Below are 21,071 nucleotides of genomic sequence, written 5' to 3'. Positions count from 1 at the left end.
AATCCAAAATTCGAGAAATGTTGCAAAATCCCAAAACTGAAATATTGAAAAATCAAAAATCTGAAAATCGAAAAATTGAACTGAAAAATCGAAACATTGAAAAGTCGAGAAATCACAAAATGGGAAAATCCAAAAATCTAATTAATCAAGAAATTGAGAAACTGAAAAATTTTTAAATTGTAAAATCGAAAAATTGGGAAATTGTAAAACTCAAACATCGGAAAATTGAGAAGTCGAAAAATGGAGGAAAGTTAAAAAAAGGTAAACTGAAAAATTTTAAATAAAAAAAATCGAAAAATTAAAAAATTGAAAAATCAAAAAATCGGAATATGGAAATCTCAACAAATCGAGAAATAGAAAAATCTAAAAACGGAGAAATTGTAAAATCGAAAAATTAAAAATTGACAAACCGAAAAAACTAAAACCGAGAAATCGAAAAATTGAAAGATCGAAAAATCGAAACATCAAAAATCTGAAAAACCTGAAATTCAAAAAATTTAAAAATCCAGGAACTGAAAAATCGAGAAATGGAGACATGGAAACATCTAAAATTTTAAAAATTGAAAAACTAAAATATCGAAAAATTGAAAATCTAAAACGTAAAAACCACAAAATTGAAAAATCGAGAAAGTAAAATATGTAGGAATTGAAAAATCGAGAAAATAAAAATTGGAGGAATCGAAAAATCTAAAATTTTACAAATTGAGAAATTAAAATGTTGAAAAATTCAAAGATCGAGAAATCGAAGCATCGAAAAATCGTCAAATTGAAAAATCTAAAACTCTAAAATAAAAAAATTCAGAAAGTAAACAGTCGGGAAATCGAAAAGCCGAAAAATCGAATGAAAAATCAAAAAACTGAAAACCGAAAAATTGAAGAATCGAAAAACTGAAGAATTGACACATTGAAGAGTCGAGAAATCGAGAAATGGGAAAAAAGAAAAATCAAATTACTCGAGAAATTGAGAAATCGAAAAATTTTAAAATCGAAAAATTGAAGAATTGCAAGGCCCCAAAACTTAAGTATCAGAAAATTGAGAAATGGAAGAAAAATTGAAGGATCGAAAAATTGTAAAAATCCAAAACTGAAACATCCAAAAAATGAGAAATCGACAAATCGAAATATTTTAAAATCGAAAAAATGAGAAGTCAAAAAATTGAAAAACTGTAAAGCTGAAAATTCGGAAAATTGAGAGATCGAAAAATGAAGACATCGAGAAATCGAAAATTTGAAGAATCGAGAAACCGAAATAGACCAAATTTGAAAAATCGGAAAGTTAAAATTTGGAAAATTGAAAAATTTAAAATTAAATAAATCGATAAATGGAAATTTTGAAAAATTGGAAAATTGAGAAATTGAAAAATTAAAATTCATCGAAATCACGATAAATCGTAACATGGAAAACTCGTTAAATCGGGAAATAGAAAAATTGAGAAATCGAAAATTTTAAAAACTGTAAAATCAAAAATTGAAAAACCGAAAAATCTAAAACCGAGAAGTCGAAAAATTGAAAGATCGAAAAATCCAAACATCAGAAAACTGAAAAACCTAAAATTTAAAAATTTCAAAAATCCAAGAACTGAGAAACCGGAAAATCTATAGTTAAATAAATCTAAAATTTTACAAATTGAAAAATTCAAAAATCGAGAAATCGAGCATCGAAAAAGCGACAAACTAAAAAATGTAAAACTTATAAATAAAAAAATCGAAAAATTTTAGAACAGAAATATTGCAAAATCCCGAAACTGAAATATTGAAAGATTGAGAAATCGAAAAATTCAAAAGTCGGGAAATAGAAAAGCTGAAAAATAGAACGAAAAATCAAAAAACTGAAAATCGAAAATTGAAGAATTGAAAAACTGAAAAATCGAAACAGTGAAAAGTCGAGAAATCACAAAATGGGAAAATCTAAAAATCAAGTTAATCGAGAAATTGAGAAATTGAAAAATTTAAAAATTTTAAAATCGCAAAATTGAAAGTCGAAAAATTAAAAAATTGTAAAACTGAAACATCGGAAAATTGAGAAATCGAAAAATGGAGAGAAGTTAAAAATTGGGAAACTGAAAAATTTTAAATTACAAAAATCGAAAAATTGAAAAATTGAAAAACTGAAACATTGAAAAGTCGAGAAATCACAAAATGGGAAAATCTAAAAATCAAGTTAATCGAGAAATTGAGAAAATGAAAAATTAAAAAATTTTAAAATCGAAAAATGAAAGTCGAAAAATTGAAAAATTGTAAAACTGAAACATCGGAATATTGAGAAATCGAAAAATGGAGAGAAGTTAAAGGTTGGGAAACTGAAAAATTTTAAATAAAACAAATCGAAAAATTGAAAAACTGAAAAATCAAAAATCAGTACATGGAAATCTCGACAAATCGAGAAATCTAAAAATTGAAAAATGAAAAATTTAAAAACCGAGAAATTGTAAAATCGAAAAATCAAAAATTGATAAACCGAAAAAATTGGAACCGAGAAATCGAAAAATTGAAAGATCGAAAAATCGTAACAAAAACTTGAAAAACCTGAAATTCAAAAAATTTAAAAATCCAGGAACTGAAATGGAAACATCGAAACATCTAAAATTTAAAAAGCTGAAAAACTAAAATATCGAAAAATTGAATAAAAAACTTAAAAACCACAAAATTGAAAAATCGAGAAAGTAAAAAATGGAGGAATTGAAAACTGGAGAAAATAAAAAATGTACAACTCGAAAAATCTAAAATTTTACAAATTGGAAAATTAAAATGTCGAAAAATTCAAATATCTAGAAATCGAAGCATCGAAAAATCGTCAAATTGAAAAATCTAAAACCTAAAAACAAAAAAAAAATGAGAAAGTAAACAGTCGGGAAATCGAGAAGTCGAAAAATCGAATGAAAAATCAAAAAACTGAAAATCGAAAAATTGAAAAAAAAAAAATTTTAAATATACGTGAAAAATTAGTGCTATTCTTATATTGGTAGCTGGATATTAGCTGCTTCGAAGAATTCAGAATAATCTAGGAATCTGAAAGAGTCTGCAGGGATCTGAAATTATCTGGGAAAATTTGAAGGAATTTGAAACGATATGAAAGGTGAAAAATTCTGAGAGTATCGAAAACGTCCGAAAGAATCTGAGAGAATTTAAGATTTTTTCAAATTCTTTCGAACTTCATCAGATTCCTTCGAAATTTTCAGATTCTTTCAAAGGCACCACCAGAAATCCTCAACTTTCTTTAAAATTTTTTAGTTCTGTTCAGATCCTACAAATCCTTTCAGATTTCTGCAGACTCTTCGAGATTTTTCTAGATTCTTCGAGATTTCCTCATATTCCCTGGAATAATCTGAGGAATCTCGAAAAATCTCGATAAATCTAGAAGAAGCTGAACGATTTTGCAGGACTCTGAAACAATGTGGAAAAATTTGAGAGCAAATATTATTATTATTATTATTACTTATTAGAATCCAGAAAATCCTAGGGAGTCTGAAGGAATCTAACAGAATTTGAGAAATTTGTACAGAAACCGAGGGAATTTGAAGGAATCTGAGGGAACTTGTGCCAATCTGAGAGAATTTTGAAGAATTTCGAAGAATTTAGAAAAATCAAATGGAATCTAAAAAAAAGAACTGAAGGAATCTGGAAGAATTTGGAAGAATCTGCAGGCATCTGAAAGGATTTGAAACGATCTAAATAGAACTGAAAAATTTAAAAGAATTTTGAGGATTCCTGACGCTCTTTGATAAAATCTAAAAAAATTCGGAATGATCAGAAAGAATAAAACAAATCGAAAAAATCTAAAACAGAGAATCAGAAAGAAAATGAAAGAATGTGAAAGCATTTGTAAGAATATGAAGAAGAAATTCGGAAAGTATTCGAAGGAATATGAGGAAAACTGTGGGGATCTGTGAGAATTTTGAAGAATCTAGAAAAATCTGGAAGAATTTGGAAAAGTTTGCAGGGATCTAAAAGTATCTGCACGACCTGAATAGAATCCAAAAATTTGAAAGAACCCAAAAGAATCCGAAAGGGAGAATCTTAAATACAAAATAATCTAAAAACATCTGAGAGAATCCAAAAAAATCTGAGGGAACATGAAACTAAAAATCGGAAAGAATTAGAAAGAATCAGAAAGGATCGGAAAGAATCTCAGGAAATCTAGACGAATCTAGGTAAACCTGGCAGAATCTGAAACAATTTGAGAGAATCTAGAAAAATGTAGAAAAAACTGGACGAATCTGAAAGAATAGAAAATGTGTAACAAAGTGTATCTTTTCTAGAAACTTTCGCATTAATTTTTCAACAGATTGGTACTAAAATTTATGTAAAAGTTGATACTGAAAAAACTTCCTTGCCTCATCAACTTCTTAACTTATGAGACGCCCCTGGTTCAAAGAATACTATGTATATTAAAAAATATATATTAACCCCGCCCACCAACCCCATCTCAATTGTGACGATTTTTTAATTCTTAGAAACTTAAAACACGTTCAAAATGGTAAATTTTTGTAATAAAATTGGTCTTTGCAATTAGGCTCCGCCCCTAGGTCTGCCAACGAATGAAATTACTATTTAGATCAGGGCAGGTATGGGTGGCTTTAATTTTTTCTTAATATACATAGTGTCTTTGGTATGGTAATTTCTTGTAGAGAAATAAAAATTTTGCAATTAAATTTCGCTCCTTTGGCTCTCGACGATAAAAAAAAATCATCACAATTGAGATAGGGTGGGTGGGTGGGGCTTATATTTTGACGTTTCTCTTAATATACCTAGTCGTCTTTTCAGAACAAAATACTTAATGCATGTTTAAAATGGTTAATTCTTGTAGACAAACACGGATCTTGCAATTAAGCTACGCTCCTCGATCTGACAACGAATGAAAAATTAATCATATGGGTGGGGATTAATCTTTGGCTTTATTTTTTTCTTAACACACATAGTATTCTTTGAACAACACGATACTCAAAAACATGTTTTTAATTTCTTGTAAAGAAATAAGGATTTTGCAGTTAAGCTCCGCCTTCTTGGCTCACGACGAATAAAAAAAATCATCACAATTGAGATAGGGTGGGTGGGCGGGGCTAATTTTTGTCTTGTTTTCGTAATATGTGTAGACTTATTTCGACAACAAGAAACTTAAAACGTGTCTAAAATGGTAAATTTTCTAATAATCAACTTAAATCTTGCACTTTTTTTCTACAACTTGGCAACGGAGTTTATAAATGAGGAAAGCCGACATTTATATTATTATTTTCGAAGAATAAGACCACACTGCGACTATTTTTTAACAATAAACATTTATTTGGTAATTTTGAAATAATGTAATGAAATAATATAGCTGTTAACAAAAATCAGTGGTTTCGTGCTACAACAGTGTAAACAATGACCGACAATGCAGCCACGCTCTTTTCGAATCTGTTTCGTAGTAATAGAAAATTACGCATTATAAACAAACTAACACGTAATGAACACTGTTGTTGCATGTAAAACAGAATGAGTCAACAGCTCAAATTTCCGTAACATCTGTCAAACCATTGAGAACCAGGAAACCGAATCTGCGTCAACACAGCGACAAAAAGCAATAAAGCACACTCTAAACGCATTTTCATATACGCAACCACTATAATAAATTTTCGGACGAAATACACATACAAGTTTTTTACAAGCCGTGGGGACTCAGTGTTGCATGAGTCATGCGGTAAAGGCCAAGTTTGATGACAAATTGCACTTCAAATTAATAGTTACGGTAGGGTGTTACGGGTGCGGTATTGATCGATGTTTGAACACTCTGTATATATTCAAGATCGTGGTGTCGGTTTGTGCGTAGTAATTTGTCTGCAGCACAAGTGCAATTGTCCGATTCTCGCAAAATCCCTCTCGGCCGGTCCGAAAACGAGCATAAAAAACTCCCATGTGAGCTGTCATAAATTTTTTTGATGGAGGTTTTTAACTTGGATTTTATTCCTTTTCAAATGAATATTCCTTATCTGATCGAAAAGATAATTAGTATGTATTGAAAATTCAAGTCATCTCGGAGATATTTATCGAGATATTCATAGCGGGCATCGGCTCGCATCACGTGCCCGATATTCTTTTGTCTTTCCAATGCTCTCTCGGCATCGTTCCGTCCTCGTCTCCGTCCCGCGTGGCGTTGGCCCGGACCGAGATGGAATTTCTTCGATTTATAGGCATATTTTGTTAAAATGCTCCAATCATGTATTATAATTGTTAATACGATTCTTTTGGTGCTTTTTCTCGGCGTGTCATTCATCCGCCATTGTTCGGCGGGCCGGGCTGTAATCGGCGGGATCCCGGGCGAAACGGGCGGCGGCGCCGCCACCGCCGCCGCCGCCCCCTCGCACGGGCATTCCACCGCAACAATGGGCCGTCAGGTCCGCGGAGTGATTCAGCTGTTCTTTGACGCCTATCACACTCGGGCCGAGGATAACGCGGAGAGAAGGAGGAAAAAATATCAAAAATCATTGTTGGTAATCTCTTTATAACACCGATACAGCCTATTGAACGCACATGTAAGGACGTATCAGATCGCCGGTCGATATGGATGCTGATTGGATCGTTTATTTTTGATATATGGATGCTAGAGATGGACGCGTTTTTTATACACTACCGGATTTTGAACTCGGTTATTGGTGTGTATGACCCCTTTTAGACGGCTTACCAGATTTCGCGAGATAAATGCTATCGGGGTGCCGGAACAATAAGAACGCGACTCATTTTCCACGGAAAACTCAACCCCAATTTTTTTACTCAGCAACTCGAATTTTGATAGAACAGGCGGATTTATTCACTGTTACTCAAATAACAATACCGGGTTTCAAAGATTCGAAGTTGGCAACAAGATGTAATCTAAAGGTATCAAATCAGGTGACAGAGGTGGATAGATATATTGTCTCCCATACAGACCACATTATGCACCTTTCATATCAGTTCAAACAGATAACCAGTTCTTGTTGAACATTGTAGCGCTACAAGTAAATGAACCTGTTGAAACAAATGTCAAATTCTGAAAAGTTAAAGGTTACGAATTTTACGAATACGTTAAACATTTTTCGAAAACCTATTGTTACATCCTCAAGATTTGATATTTTCAGCTGTTCACGTTGTATTATCCAAACAACTCCTCTCTCACTCTTTTTGTCTCCTTCTCTCTCTCTCTTTCTTTATTTTTCTTTCAACTTGATTGCATTTTTTTGTAAAAAAAAATGGTACGATAAATGCTCCACTCCGCCTTACTTATTGCTATTATGGGACATCCTGTACATTTATTTTCAGAACTTTAGTTTCCACGTTTTCCCAGGAGGCGATTTTTTTCTTTTTCTGTCTGTTTTTATTGTAGTTCTTGCTATCTTGTTAGAAAACTCTGAAACTGGACACTTTTTTTAACTTAAGAAGTTTCATAGGATCTAGAACTACAAAATTTCAGTTGCTCTTTCCTTAATAATGTCAAAATCTGAAAATTTAGAGGTTCCAAAATTCATAAAATTTTTTATAACAATTTGACATGCATAGAGAAATTTTAGCATTTTTTTAAAACTAAATTATTTTTAACAAGAGTTTGAAAATACATAGTAAGATATACAGGGTCACTAAGCGTGATATCTCGATTATTGAAAAGCAGTTGAACAAAAAAGTTCGAGACTATAGTCGTACGATCCTTCAAGGGACACCCTATATATTTTTACATATTCTAATTGGCTTCTTCCGAGATTTTACTATTTTTGAATGCCGATGTGACATCGTTACGTTTTTCCAATTTTCTTGGACGATTTTCTACCAATTAAAAAAAATAAATTGGGTTTTAATATACAGGGTATCTATAAAAAATATATAAAACACCCTATATTTTATTTCTGCAGCTTCTTCTGTTTTTTTTATTCTCTTTTTTTGTATTTTTCACTTTTGTAAGATACACAGCGACAGATAAAAAAAAGAAAAAATAGAGCAAGTTGCAACAATAAAATACAGGGTGTTTTATTTGATCGTAATGTCTGGGGATTTTGATAAACTCTGTACAACAAAATTTAATTTAACAGACATTATAACAAAGCGTGATTCTTTTGTGAACCCTTGAATTACTAAAAAACTTTAAACAAGGAGCAAATTTTCTAAATTTTCAACTTGAAAATCAAATATCTGAAAAATTTGAGAAATCCATTTGTTTTATCTTGGTTATTCTCCAGAAAACATAGTAATTTTTGGAAAACATGAAGCCTACAATAACTTCGAAAGTGATCGAGAAAGCGTCAAAATTTTGAGCTTTGAAAAATTTTGTTTTTGGAAAACTTGCCTAAAAATTCGCCAAAAAATTCTGGAGTAGAGTTCTCGACGTGCTGATTCACGAAAAAAAGCGTGTTTATAGTTCTGGACCAAGATTTTTGAAATTTTTCGTCTGAAATCAAATTTTTGGAAAATTATAACAATTGACATATTCATATTGGTTATTTTGGGAAAAACACAGGAACTTTTGGAAGAAATAGAGTTGACAATAATCTCTGGAGCCTAAAATTTACATAAAAATCCGTTCGGGTAATTTTTGAAAATGGTTGAAAAAGCGTCAAAATTTTCATGAGGGGAGGAATTTTTAAAAATTTAGTTTATGGAAAACTTGCCAAAAGTTGGCCAAAAAATTCTAGAATATAGTTCTCGATCTGCTGATTCGGTTAAAATAGCATGTGTAAAGTTCCGGAGCAAGAATTTCGAAATCATCGGTTTGAAATCAAATTTTTGGAAAATTAAGATTGTGGAAAACTCGACTAAAAATTCGCCAAAAAATTCTGGAATATAGTTCTCGACGTGCTGATTCACGAAAAGTAGCGTGTTTATAGTTCCGGAGCAAGGTTTTCCAAATCTTCGGTTTGAAATCAAATTTTTGGAAAATTGTAGAAATTGACGTACTTCATAGTTATTGGTTATTCTCACGAAAACATTAGAATTTTTGGATGAAATAAAGCCGACAATAACTCCTGGAATCCGAAATTTACACCAAAATTTCTTTCGGGTAATTTTTGAAAGTGGTCGAAAAAGTGTCAAAATTTTCATAAGGGGAGGAGTTTTGAAGAATTTTGCTTTTGGAAACTTGTCTAAAAATTCGCCAAAAAATCCTGGAATATACTTAATTAGTTCTCGGTAAAAATAGGATGTTTATATTTTCGGGCAAGATTTTCGAAATTTTCGGTTTGAAATCAAATTTTTGAAAAATTGTAAAAATTGACTTGTTTCATATTGGTTATTCACGAAAACGTAGGAATTTTTGGAAGAAATAAAACCTACAATTACTAATTTACACAAAAATCTATTGGGGTAATTTTTGAAAGTGGTCGAAGAAGTGTCAAAATTTTCATAACAGGAGAAGTTTTGTAAAATGAAGCTTTTGGAAACTTGTCTAAAAATTCGTCAAAAAATCCTCGACTGCTGTTTCGGTAAAAATAGCGTGTTTATAGTCCCGGGCAATATTTTCGAAATCTTCGATTTGAAATCAAATTTTTGGAAAATTCTAAAAATTGACACATTTCATATTGGTTATTCTAGAGAAAACACAGGAATTTTTGAAAGAAATAAAGCCAACAATAGCTTCTGGAGCCCGAAGTTTACATAAAAATCCTTTTGGGTAATTTTTGAGAGTGGTCAAAAAAGCATCGATAAATTTCAAAATTTCATGTTCTGAAAATTTAGCATTTGCAAAAGTTTCTTAAACATTTCGACATGCTAATTTGATAAAAATAGCTGTTTATAGTTTTGGAGCAAGATTTTCCAAATTTTAGATTTGAAATCAAATTTCTGAAAAATTATAAAATTTACGTGATTTCATGTTGGCTATTCTCGAAAAAACAGGAATTTTCGGAGAAATCAGGTCGACCATAACTTCTGGAGTCCGAAATCCACAAAAAAATTTCTTCGTGTAGTTTTAGATTTGAAATCAAATTTTTGGAAAATTAAGATTTTAGAAAACTTGCCTAAAAATTCGCCAAAAATTTCTGGAGGATAATTCTCGACGTGCTGATTCGGTAAAATTTGCGTGTTTGTAGTTCCGGAGCAAGATTTTAGAAATCTTCGGTTTGAAATCAAATTTTTAGAAAATTCTAAAAATTGACGTATTTTGTACTGGTTATATACTGGGAAAAATATAGGAATTTTTGGATGAAATAGAGCTGACAATAACTTTTGGAGCTTGAAATCTACACTAAAATTTCTTTGGGTAATTTTCGAAAATAGTCGAAAAAGCATCGAAAATTTCATATTTTTTAAAGATTCATGTTTTAAAAAATTTAGCTTTTAGAAAAGCTGGTTAAAAATTGGTAATTAGTTTTGGAACATAGATTTCGACCTGTCGAATCGATAAAAATAGCATGTGTATAGATCCGGAGTAAGATTTTCGAAATCTTTGTTATAAAATCAAATTTTTTGGAAAATTCTAAAAATTGGCGTATTTCATATTGGTTATTCTGGGGAAAACAGAGAATTTTTGAAAAAAATAAAGCCGACAATAACTTCAGAGCCCAAAGTCTACACAAAAATTCTTTTGGATCATTTTCGAAAATAGTCGAAAAAGCATCGAAAATTTAAAATTTTTAAAGTTTCAAAATTTCATGTTGTGAAAAATTTTACTTTTAGAAATGTTTCTTAAAAATTTCGATCTGCTGATTCACGAAAAATAACGTCTTTATAGTTCGGGAGCAAGATTTTAGAAATCTTTGGTTTGAAATCAAATTTTTGGAAAATTGTAAAAATTAACGTACTTCTTATTGATTATTCTCACGAAAACATAGGAACTGGTCGAAAAAGTGTCAAAATTTCCATAAGGGAGGAGTTTTGAAAAATTTACTTTCGAAATCTTCGGTTTTGAAATTAAATTTTTGGAAAATTCTAAAAATTGACGTATTTCATATTGGTTATTCTCAGGAAAATATGCGAATTTTTGAAGAAATGAAGCCGACACTAACTTCTGCATTCCGAAATCTAGGTACACAAAAATCACTTTGAGTAATTCTCGAAAGTAATCGAAAAAGCATCGAAAATTTCATATTTTTTTTTAGGTTCAATGTTTTGAAAAATTTTACTTCTAGAAAAGCTTCTTAAAAATTTCGATATGCTGATTCGATTAAAAAGACTATGAAATCTTCGGTTTGAAGTCAAATTTTTGGAAAATTTTGAGAATTGACATTCATCTTGATTATTCTCCAGAAAACAGGAATTTTTAGACGAAATAAAACAGACAATAACTCCTGGAATCAGAAGTTTACACAAAAATCCATTCGGGCAATTTTCGAAAGTGATCGAAAAAGCGTCAAAATTTTCATGAGGGGAGCAGTTTTGAAAAATTTTGCGTTTGGAAAACTTGCCTAAAAATTGGCCAAAAAATTTTAGAATATGGTTCACGACCTGGTGATTCGGGTTCCTGAGCAAGAAATTTTTGGAAAATTAAGGTTTTGGAAAACTTGCTTAAAAATTCACCAAAAAATTCTGTAGTACAGTTCTCGACGTGCTGATTCGGTAAAAATAGCGTGTTTGTAGTTCCTGAGCATAATTTTCGAAATCTTCGGTTTGAAATCAAATTTTTGAAAACTTCTAAAAATTGACCTATTTGATACTGATTATTCTGGGGAAAACAAAGGAATTTTTGGAAGATATAAAGCCGACAATAATTTCTAGAGCCCAAAATATACACAAAAATTCCTTTGGGTAATTTTCGAAAGTAGTCGAAAAAGCATGGAAATTTTTATATTTTTTGAAAAATTTAACTTTTAGGAAAGTTTCTTAAAAATATCGATGTGCTGATTCGATTAAAATACTGTGTTTGTAGTTTCGGGGCAAGATTTTCGAAATCTTCGGTTTGAAATAAAATTTTTGGAAAATTTTGAAAAGTGACATTTCATATTTGCTATTTTCGAAAAGACATAGGAATTTTTGGAAAAAATAAAGACGACAATAACTCCTGGAATGCGAAATTTACACAAAATTCCTTTGGGTAATTTTCGAAAGTAGTCGAAAAAGCATGGAAATTTTTATATTTTTTGAAAAATTTAACTTTTAGGAAAGTTTCTTAAAAATATCGATGTGCTGATTCGATTAAAATACTGTGTTTGTAGTTTCGGGGCAAGATTTTCGAAATCTTCGGTTTGAAATAAAATTTTTGGAAAATTTTGAAAAATGACATTTCATATTTGCTATTTTCGAAAAGACATAGGAATTTTTGGAAAAAATAAAGACGACAATAACTCCTGGAATGCGAAATTTACACAAAAATCCTTTCGGGTAATTTTCGAAAGTGTCGAAAAAGTGTCAAAATTTTCATAAAGGGGAAGTTTTGAAATATTTAGTTTTTGGAAAACTTGGCTAAAAATTCGCCAAAAATATACTTATTGACGTGTTGATTCGGTAAAAGTAGCGTGTTTATACTTAGTTACGAAGTAAGATTTTGGAAATATTTGCTATGAAACCAAATTTTTGGAAAATTCTAAAAATTGCCGAATTTATATATTGGTCATTCTGGGGAAAATATAGAAATTTTTGGGAGGACTAAAGCCGTCAATAACTTCTGGAGAACGAAATCGACACAAACATTGCTTTGGGTAATTTTCGAAAGTAGTCGAAAAAGCATTAAAATTTCATGTTTTGAAAAATGTAGCTTTTAGAAAAGTTTTTTATAAAACTTCAAATATAATTCTGGAATATAAATCTCGACATGATGATTCGATTAAAACAGCGTGCTTCTAGTTTTGGGAGCAAGATTTTGTGAATTTTCGATTTGAAATCAAAATTCTGAAAAATTTTAAAACCTACCTTATTTCATGTTGGTTATTCTCGAAAAACAGGCATTTTCACAGAAATAAAGTCGACAATAACTTTTGGAGTACGAAATCTAGAAAAAAAATCCACTGGGTAATTTTTCGAATGAAAAAGGGCTTTGAAAAATTTATCTTTTGAAAAAGTTGCCTAAAAATCCACAAAAATACCTGGAATATGGATCTCAACGTGCTAATTCAATAAAAATAGAGTGTTGGTAGATTCGGAACAAGATTTTCAAAAATTTTTGTTTGAAAATAGAATTTCTGGAAAATTTTAAATATTGGCTTATTTCATCTTGGTTATTATCGAAAAAAATACGAATTTTTGGAAGAAATAAAGCCGACAATAACCCCTGGAATCCGAAACTCACACAAAAATCCCCTAGGATAATTTTCGAAACCGGTCGAAAAGCGTCAAAATTTTCATATTACTTCATATTGGTTAATCTCACGAAAACAGGAATTTTTGGAAGACACAAAGCCGATAATAACCTCTGGAAACCGAAATTTACACAAAAATCTCTTAGGGCAATTTTTGAAACTGGTCGAAAAAGCGTCAAATTTTTCATAAGAGGAATTTTAAAAAATTAAGATTTTGGAAAACTTGCCTAAAAATTCGCCAAAAAATTCTGCAATATAGTTCTCGACGTGCTGATTCGGTAAAAATAGCGTGTTTATAGTTCCGGAGCAAGATTTTCGAAATGTTCGGTTTGAAATCAAATTTTTGAAACATTTTGAAAATTGACGGATTTCATATTGGTGATTCTGCAGAAAACGTAGGAATTTTTGGAAGAAATAAAGCCGACAATAACTTCTAGAGACCAAAATTTACACAAAAATCCCTTTGGATAATTTTGGAAAGTAGTCAAAAAAGCATCGATAAAGTTTAAAAATTTGATGTTTTGAAAAATTTAGCTTTTAAAAAAGTTTTTTAAAAATCTCAACGTTCTGACGATAAAAATACCGTGTTTATACTTAGTTCCGGGAAAGATTTTCGAAATCTTCGCTTTTGAAATCAAATTTTTGGAAAATTCTAAAACTTATTTGTGGAATCCGAAATCTACAAAAAAATTCCTTCGCCTAATTTTCAAAAAGAGTCAAAAAAGCATCGAAAATTTTGTTTTTTAAAGTTTCGCAATTTCATATTTTGAAAAATTTTGCTTTTAGAAAAGTTTCTTAAAAATCCGCAAATAGTTCTGGAATACAGATTTTGACGTGCTGATTCGATAAAAATAGCGTGTTTATACTTTTGGAGCAAGATTTTCCAAATTTTCGATTTAAAATAAAATTTTTGAAAAATTAAAAAAAATACCTTATTTCATGTTGGCTATTCTCGCAAAAAACAGGAATTTTTGAGGAAATAAAGTTGATAATAACTTCTAGACTCCGAAATCTACAAAAAAACCTTTGATTAATTTTCGAATGTGGTCGAAAAAGCGTCAAAATTTTCATAAGGGGAGGAGTTTCGAAAAATTTAACTTTTGGAAAACTTGCCTAAAAATCCACAAAAAATCTGGAATATGGATCTCAACGTGCTGATTCCATTAAAATAGCGTGTTCAAAAATTTTGGTTTGAAAATAAAATTTTTGGTAAATCCAAAAAATGTCATATCCGTTCTTTTCCAAAAAATAGGAATTTACAAAAAAAAGCCGAAAATGTATTAGTGAGCTTGAAATATACAAAAAAAATTCCTTTTGGTAATTTTCGAAAGTACATAGTCGGGGTCAAAATTTTCATAAGGGGAGTTTTGAAAAATTTAGATTTTGGTAAATTTGCCTGAAAATTGGCCAAAAAATTCTAAAATATAGTGTCGAAATACTGCGTGTTTAAAGTTCTCGAGCAAGATTTTCGAATTTTTTGGAAAATTCTAAAAAATGACATAATTTATACTGATTTTTTGAGTTAAATAGGAATTTTTGGAAGAAATAAAGTCGACCATAACTTCTACACCCGAAAATCAACACAAAAATCCCTTTGGGTAATTTTCGAAAGTAGTCGAAAAAGTATCGAAAATTCAATATTTTTTAAAGTTACAAAATTTCGTGTTTTGAAATATTTAACTCTTAGAAAAATTTCTTAAAAATGGGTAAATACATAGTTCTGGAATATAGATCTTGAAGTGGTGATCTGATAAAAATCGCATGTTTGTAGTTTTGGAACCTGACTTTCAAAATTTTAGATTTAAAATCAAATTTTTGAAAAAATTTAAAAATTGCCTTATTTCATATTGGCTCGCAAAAACACAGTCATTTTCGAAGAAATGAAGTCAACAGTAACTTCTAGACCCTGAAATCTACAAAAAAAATCATTTGGGTAATTTTCAAATGTAGTCGAAAAAGCGTCAAAATTTTCATAAGGGGAGAAAAATTTAACTTTCGGAAAACTTGCCTAAAAATCCACATAAAAAATCTGGAATATGGATCTTAACGTGTTGATTCGATAAAAATAGCGTGTTCAAAAATTTCGGTTTGAAATCAATTTTTTGGAAAATTCTAAAAATTGATGTAATTCATACTGATTAATTGATTATTCTGGGTAAAACATAAGAAGAAATAAAGTCGACAATAACTTCTGGAGTTCGAAATTTTCGAATGCGGTCGAAAAAGCGTCAACATTTTTAAGGGGAGGAATTTTGAAAAATTTATCTTTTGGAAAACTTGTCTAAACATTCGACAAAAAATTCTGGAATATAGTTCTCGGCGTGCTAAAGCAGTAAAAAGAGCGTGTTTATACTGCCGGAGCAAGATTTTCGAAATCTTCGGTTTGACATAAAATTTTGGGAAAATTCTAAAAATTGGCATATTTCATATTAGTAATTCTCTGGAAAACAGGAATTTTCGAAGAAATAAGTCGTTAATAACTTCTGGGGTCCGAAATCTACAAAAAAATTCCTTTGTGTAATTTTCGAATGTGGTTGAAAAAGTTTCGAAAATTTTATAACGGGTTTGAAAAATTTAGCTATTGAAAAAATTGCCTAAAAATCCACGAAAAATTCTCAACATGCTAATTCGATAAAAATAGCGTGTTTGTAGTTTCGAAAGAAGATTTTCAAAAATTTCGCTTTGAAAAAAGGTCCAAAAAAATACCTTATTTCGTATTTGTTATTTTCGAAAAAAAAAAAAAACCAGGAATTTTCGAATAAATGAAGCCGAAAACACCTTCTAAAGCTTGAAATATACAAAAAAAATCTTAAAAAGTTACCAAAAGTGAGTAGTTTGTGGCAGCAGATAAATATATACAGGGTGTTTTCTCCAAATTTTTAAAACCGTTGCTTTAATGGAAAATCTTCATTCTGTATAGTGAAATTTGCTGAAAATAAAGATAACTTTGTCCACTGTTTATCTAACAACACACAACATATGACGTTACGTCAGAAAACTTTCGAGCAAATTTAAACCTTAAACTACATCTAAATAACGGCTTTTTCAATTAAAACAAAGACACGTGACTAAAGGTCGGTAAAATGTGCACAGTTTTGATGTCACACGCTTGTCACACGGACACTGCAAGCACAAAACAATATAGAAATCCATAAATGATTTCCCAAAATTAAGAAACTTGTGTAAGAGTTCCTTTGTTAACCACGGTCACATTTCCAGGGCCGCGAATTCCCCAGTCCGGCCCTGCCCGTCTCCTCATCCCATCCACCTCACGTAAAAAATGATGAAGCTTTTAGTGATGGACGTAAAAATCCAGCTCGTACACATGTGCTGGGATTTTTAAATTTAAAATATTCGCTTAGTCACCGATGTCTTAACGATTAAGAACCTTTTCACTAATTATCGCCTCTCCGGCCGACCAACAATCCCCCGGAATGCGAGAAACTGACCCAAAACAACGCTCGAGACTAGATCTCAAATGGAGGAAATGTGTTTAGGTCTCCGTGTCGTTATTTTTTTATATTCACAATAAAGTTGTTTTGTGGTGGAAGTGTGGTTTTTGGTCGTGTCGGCATGGGCGCGGATGGGCGGACTGGCGGTCGGGAGCGAGCGAGCGGCGGGCCGACGTGGGGCAAAAACCGAGAGGAATTTCTTTTATTTAAAATTCGAGGCTTATCTGTTTTACTAAGTTCATTTGTCTTTTTTAGACGTGGAGAGAGATGAGAGATTTACTTTTGTGGAGTAGACGGCTGAACGAGAATGGATTTGGGCGAGTTAGAGGAGATGGGTTTTGACCTTCACGATGGTTTATGGGTTTGTGCGAAAATGAAGAAAAGGGGCGCGGTGGGAGCGAAAGTGGGAATTGGGGGGTTTGATGGGGGAGTGGATGAAAAAGTTCTCGAGTCGGGGGGGGGGGAAGTTAATTTGGAATTATGAAACAATAGCATTAGTTTATTATTCTCACTAATAGTAAGTATATTTATGATACGTGTTTTATAAGAAGCATTTTGTTGCACGCACGGTTTTAAGGCACGACGAGCGCAGCGAGGAAGAATTTTGATCAAAAAGAAAAAAAATTTACAAGTTTCCCATTTTGATTGATTTTAAAAAATCTTGCTTTTTTCCAAAAAAAGAACAAACTTAATGAAACAATGCTGTAATTTTTTCTAAAATGTATCAATTATCATTTGTTTGATTAAAACAGACCATATATCTTCCAGATTTCAGACCAAAAAGAATCACTATTTGATTTTTGTTGATATTAAAAAAAAAAGACAATTATATTCAGAAATTTACTAGAAAAAATCGCTTTGGAAGTTTTTTTTTAAATCCAAAAAAATTACATATTTTGGGAAAATGATTTTCAAAGAAATGGGCCGAAAGTAGTAGAAATTTAGACAGCGTTTCCAGAAATAAAACATCCCGATTTTTAAGGTTAATAAAACATTCTCAAATTGAATATTTTTTAAATTTAACCTGAGATCACAAACACGCTAAGAAGAAATAGCACGTCGAAATTTATATTTCAACATTTTCCTAGATTTTTAGAACACTTTTTCAGAAGACCATTTTTTCATTTTTCATTTTTTTTCCATCCTTATGAAAATGTAGACCTGTTTTTGACAACCATCCAAAATTAGCTAAGAAATATTTTTGTAGATTTCGACCTCCGGAAATTATTTTCAGTCTCATTTCTTCAAAGCTCCTAAACGCACAATGAAATATGTCAATTTTTAGGATATAAAAAAAATCAAATCTCAAAGTAAATGTTTCGAAAATCTCCCTCCTGGGCTAAACATTCTATATTTTTCGAATCAGCATGTCGAGATTTATATTTTATCATTTTTCTTGTACAAATTTTTCGACCATTTTCGAATATTATCTCAAGAGATTTTTTTGTAGATTTCGACCTGTGAAAGTTAGTTTCGTTTTAATTTCTTGGAAAATTCCTCGCATTTTTCCAGTATTGTTCAATGAAAAGCCAATTTTTCCGATAAAAAAAATAAAATTGAAGGTTCCTTAAATCTTAACCTGGGCCACAAACATATTTCAGAATTTTTCCACATGTTTAGATAACTTTTTCAAAAATCCAATTATTCAATAGGTACACCACAATTACGAAAATCTGAATTTATGTATTTTTGGCTACCTTTGAAAAATTACCAAAAGAGACTTTTCGGTAGATTTAGACTACCACAAGTTATCTTAGTCTAAATTTCTTAAAAAATCTTGGCATTTTTCCAAAATGCTCAAAAGCAATAAGTAAATTTTCAAATAAAAAAAAAATTTCAAACCCAATCTTTATAAAATCTTAACCTGGAACCACAAACACGACATATTTTTGGAAATGGCACCTCGAGATTTACAATTCTACATTTTATAATTTTTCCTGGATTTTTAGACAACTTTTCAATTTTTCAACATGAAAATCTCAATTTATTTTTGACCACCTTTGAAAATTACCGAAAGAGATTTTTTTTAGATTTAGACTTCCAGAAGTTATTTTCGTTTTAATGTCTTCGAAAAATTCCTGGCTTTTTTCCAGTATCGTCCAACGAAATGTCAATTTTCCAGATTAAAAAAAAGCAAAAAAGAAATTTTGAAATTGAATGTTCCCAAAATTTTACCTGACACCACAAAAACGCTATATTTTTGGAAACAGCTCTATTTTTCAGAATTTTTTTCCGCATTTCTAGACAAATTTTTCTAACACATCACAATTACGACAAACAGAACTTACTTTTGACCACCTTTGAAAAATTACATAAAAAGACTTTTCGGTAGACTTAGACCACCAGAAGTTATTTTTGTCCTCATTTCGTCTAAAATCGTCGCATTTTTTCCAAAATGGTCCAAAGAACTAAGTAAATTTTCAAAAAAAAAAAAAAAATTACAAACCGACTCTTTATAAAATCTTAACCTGGAACCATAAACACGTTATATTTAATAATTCTTCTTGAATTTTTAGACAACTTTTTCAAAAGCTCAATACTGAATACTTCCTCTTCATGAAAATTTCGACAGTTTTTCGATCATCTTCGAAAATCAGCTAAAACTTTTTTTGAAGATTTCGACGTTCTGAAGTCAATTTCCTTTTCATTTTTTCGAAAATTTCTACCATTTTTCCAGGATCGTCGAATGAATGGACAATTTTTAGGATTAAAAAAAAAGTTTCGAAACGAATATTTATAAAATCTTGCTCCGGGACCATAAACACTATATTCCAGAATTTTTTGTTGATTTTTTATGAAAATTTCGACCTTTTTTACCACCTTCTAAAATTACCTAATAGAGTTTTTGAAGATTTCCAACTTCAGAATATAATTTTCGGTCTTAGTTCTTCGATAACTCCAACCATTTCTCTAGAATTTTCCATTGAAACACGTGTCAATTTTTAAAAATTTTCAAATTTATGATTTAAAAAAATGTATTTTCAAACAGAATATTTCTAAAAACTTCAGCCTTAATCATAAACATTTAAACATTCTACAAATATGTTTCTAATCAGTACATCCAGTGGGTGCTTTAAACAAATTTTGGAAAAGTTCAGTTTATGAAAGTTTTGACCTTATTTCGACCACATTCGAAAATTGCCGAAGCAGATTTTTTTTGTAGATTTAGACTGCCAGAAGATATTTTTGTCCTCATTTCATCGAAAATCGTCGCATTTTTCCAAAATGATCCAAAGAAATACGTAAATTTTTAAAATCAAAAAAGGTTTCCAAACCGAATCTGAGTAAAATCTTAACCTGGGACCACAAACACGATATATTTTTGGAAATAGACCGTCAAGATCTGTATTTTATAATTTTTCCCGGATTTTTAGCCACCTTTTTCAAGAACCCAATTTTTCAATATGAAAATCTCAACTTTTGACGATCTGTGAAAATTACCGAAAGAGATTTTTTGGTAGATTTAGACCTCCAGAAAAATTCCTGGCATTTTCAAAGACACCAATGAAATATTTCGGTTTCTAAAATTTAAAAAATATATATTTTTTCAAACTGACGTCACTACGTCGAGGTCTATATTTTATAATTTTTCGGCAATTTTTAGACAAATTTTTCAAAAGCTCAATACACAACTCTTCTTCTACATGAAAATTTCGACCTTTTTCCGATCATCTTCGAAAATTACCTAAAAATTTTCTTGTAGATTTCGAGGTTCGGAAGTCAACTTAGTTTTTAGTTCTTTGAAAATTTCTCCCATTTTTCCAGAATCGTCCAATGAATATATCAATTTTAGGGTCATTTTTGACAACTTTCTCAAAAGCTGAATTTTCAGTTCAATTTACTTATGAAAATTTCGACTTTTTTTATACCCTATAAGAAATTAGAGGGTGCGTGGGCGGGGCTAGTACTTGCTAAGGTAAAACTGATTTTGGCAAATAACATACTTTCATAGAAAATACAAGGTGGGTGGGCGGGGTTAGTACCTGGTAAAATAGGACTGATTTTAGCAAATTATATACCCTCTAAGAAAATAGGATATATAATAATTTCCTAAAGAGTATGTTATTTTACAGAATCAGTCTTATCGTAGCAGGTACTAGCCCCGCCCACCCCCCCACCCCTGTATTTTCTTTGAAAGTATGTCTTTTAAGACAACTTTTTCAAAAATTCAATATTCTTTTATGAAAATTCCCACCATTTTGGAAAATTACCGAAAGAGATTTTTTTGTAGATTTTTCCGAAATAGTTCAGTTAAATATGTCAATTTTTAAGACTTAAAAAAAATCGATTATCAAACTGAATATTTCTAAAGTTTTAACCTGGATCCACAAACGCGCCATATTTTTTAAAATAGCACGTCGAAATTTGTACTTACTAAATTCTTCCCAGATTTTTTGACAACTTCTTGATCACCTTCGTAAATTATGTAGAGAGATTTTTTTTATAAACTTTG

The sequence above is a fragment of the Zophobas morio genome, unplaced genomic scaffold (assembly GCF_036711695.1).
Source record: "Zophobas morio isolate AGI-343-1 ecotype UQ-CSIRO unplaced genomic scaffold, CSIRO_AGI_Zmor_V1 ptg000030l, whole genome shotgun sequence".
NCBI lineage: Eukaryota > Metazoa > Arthropoda > Insecta > Coleoptera > Tenebrionidae > Zophobas > Zophobas morio.
This window is presented reverse-complemented; position numbering follows the sequence as displayed.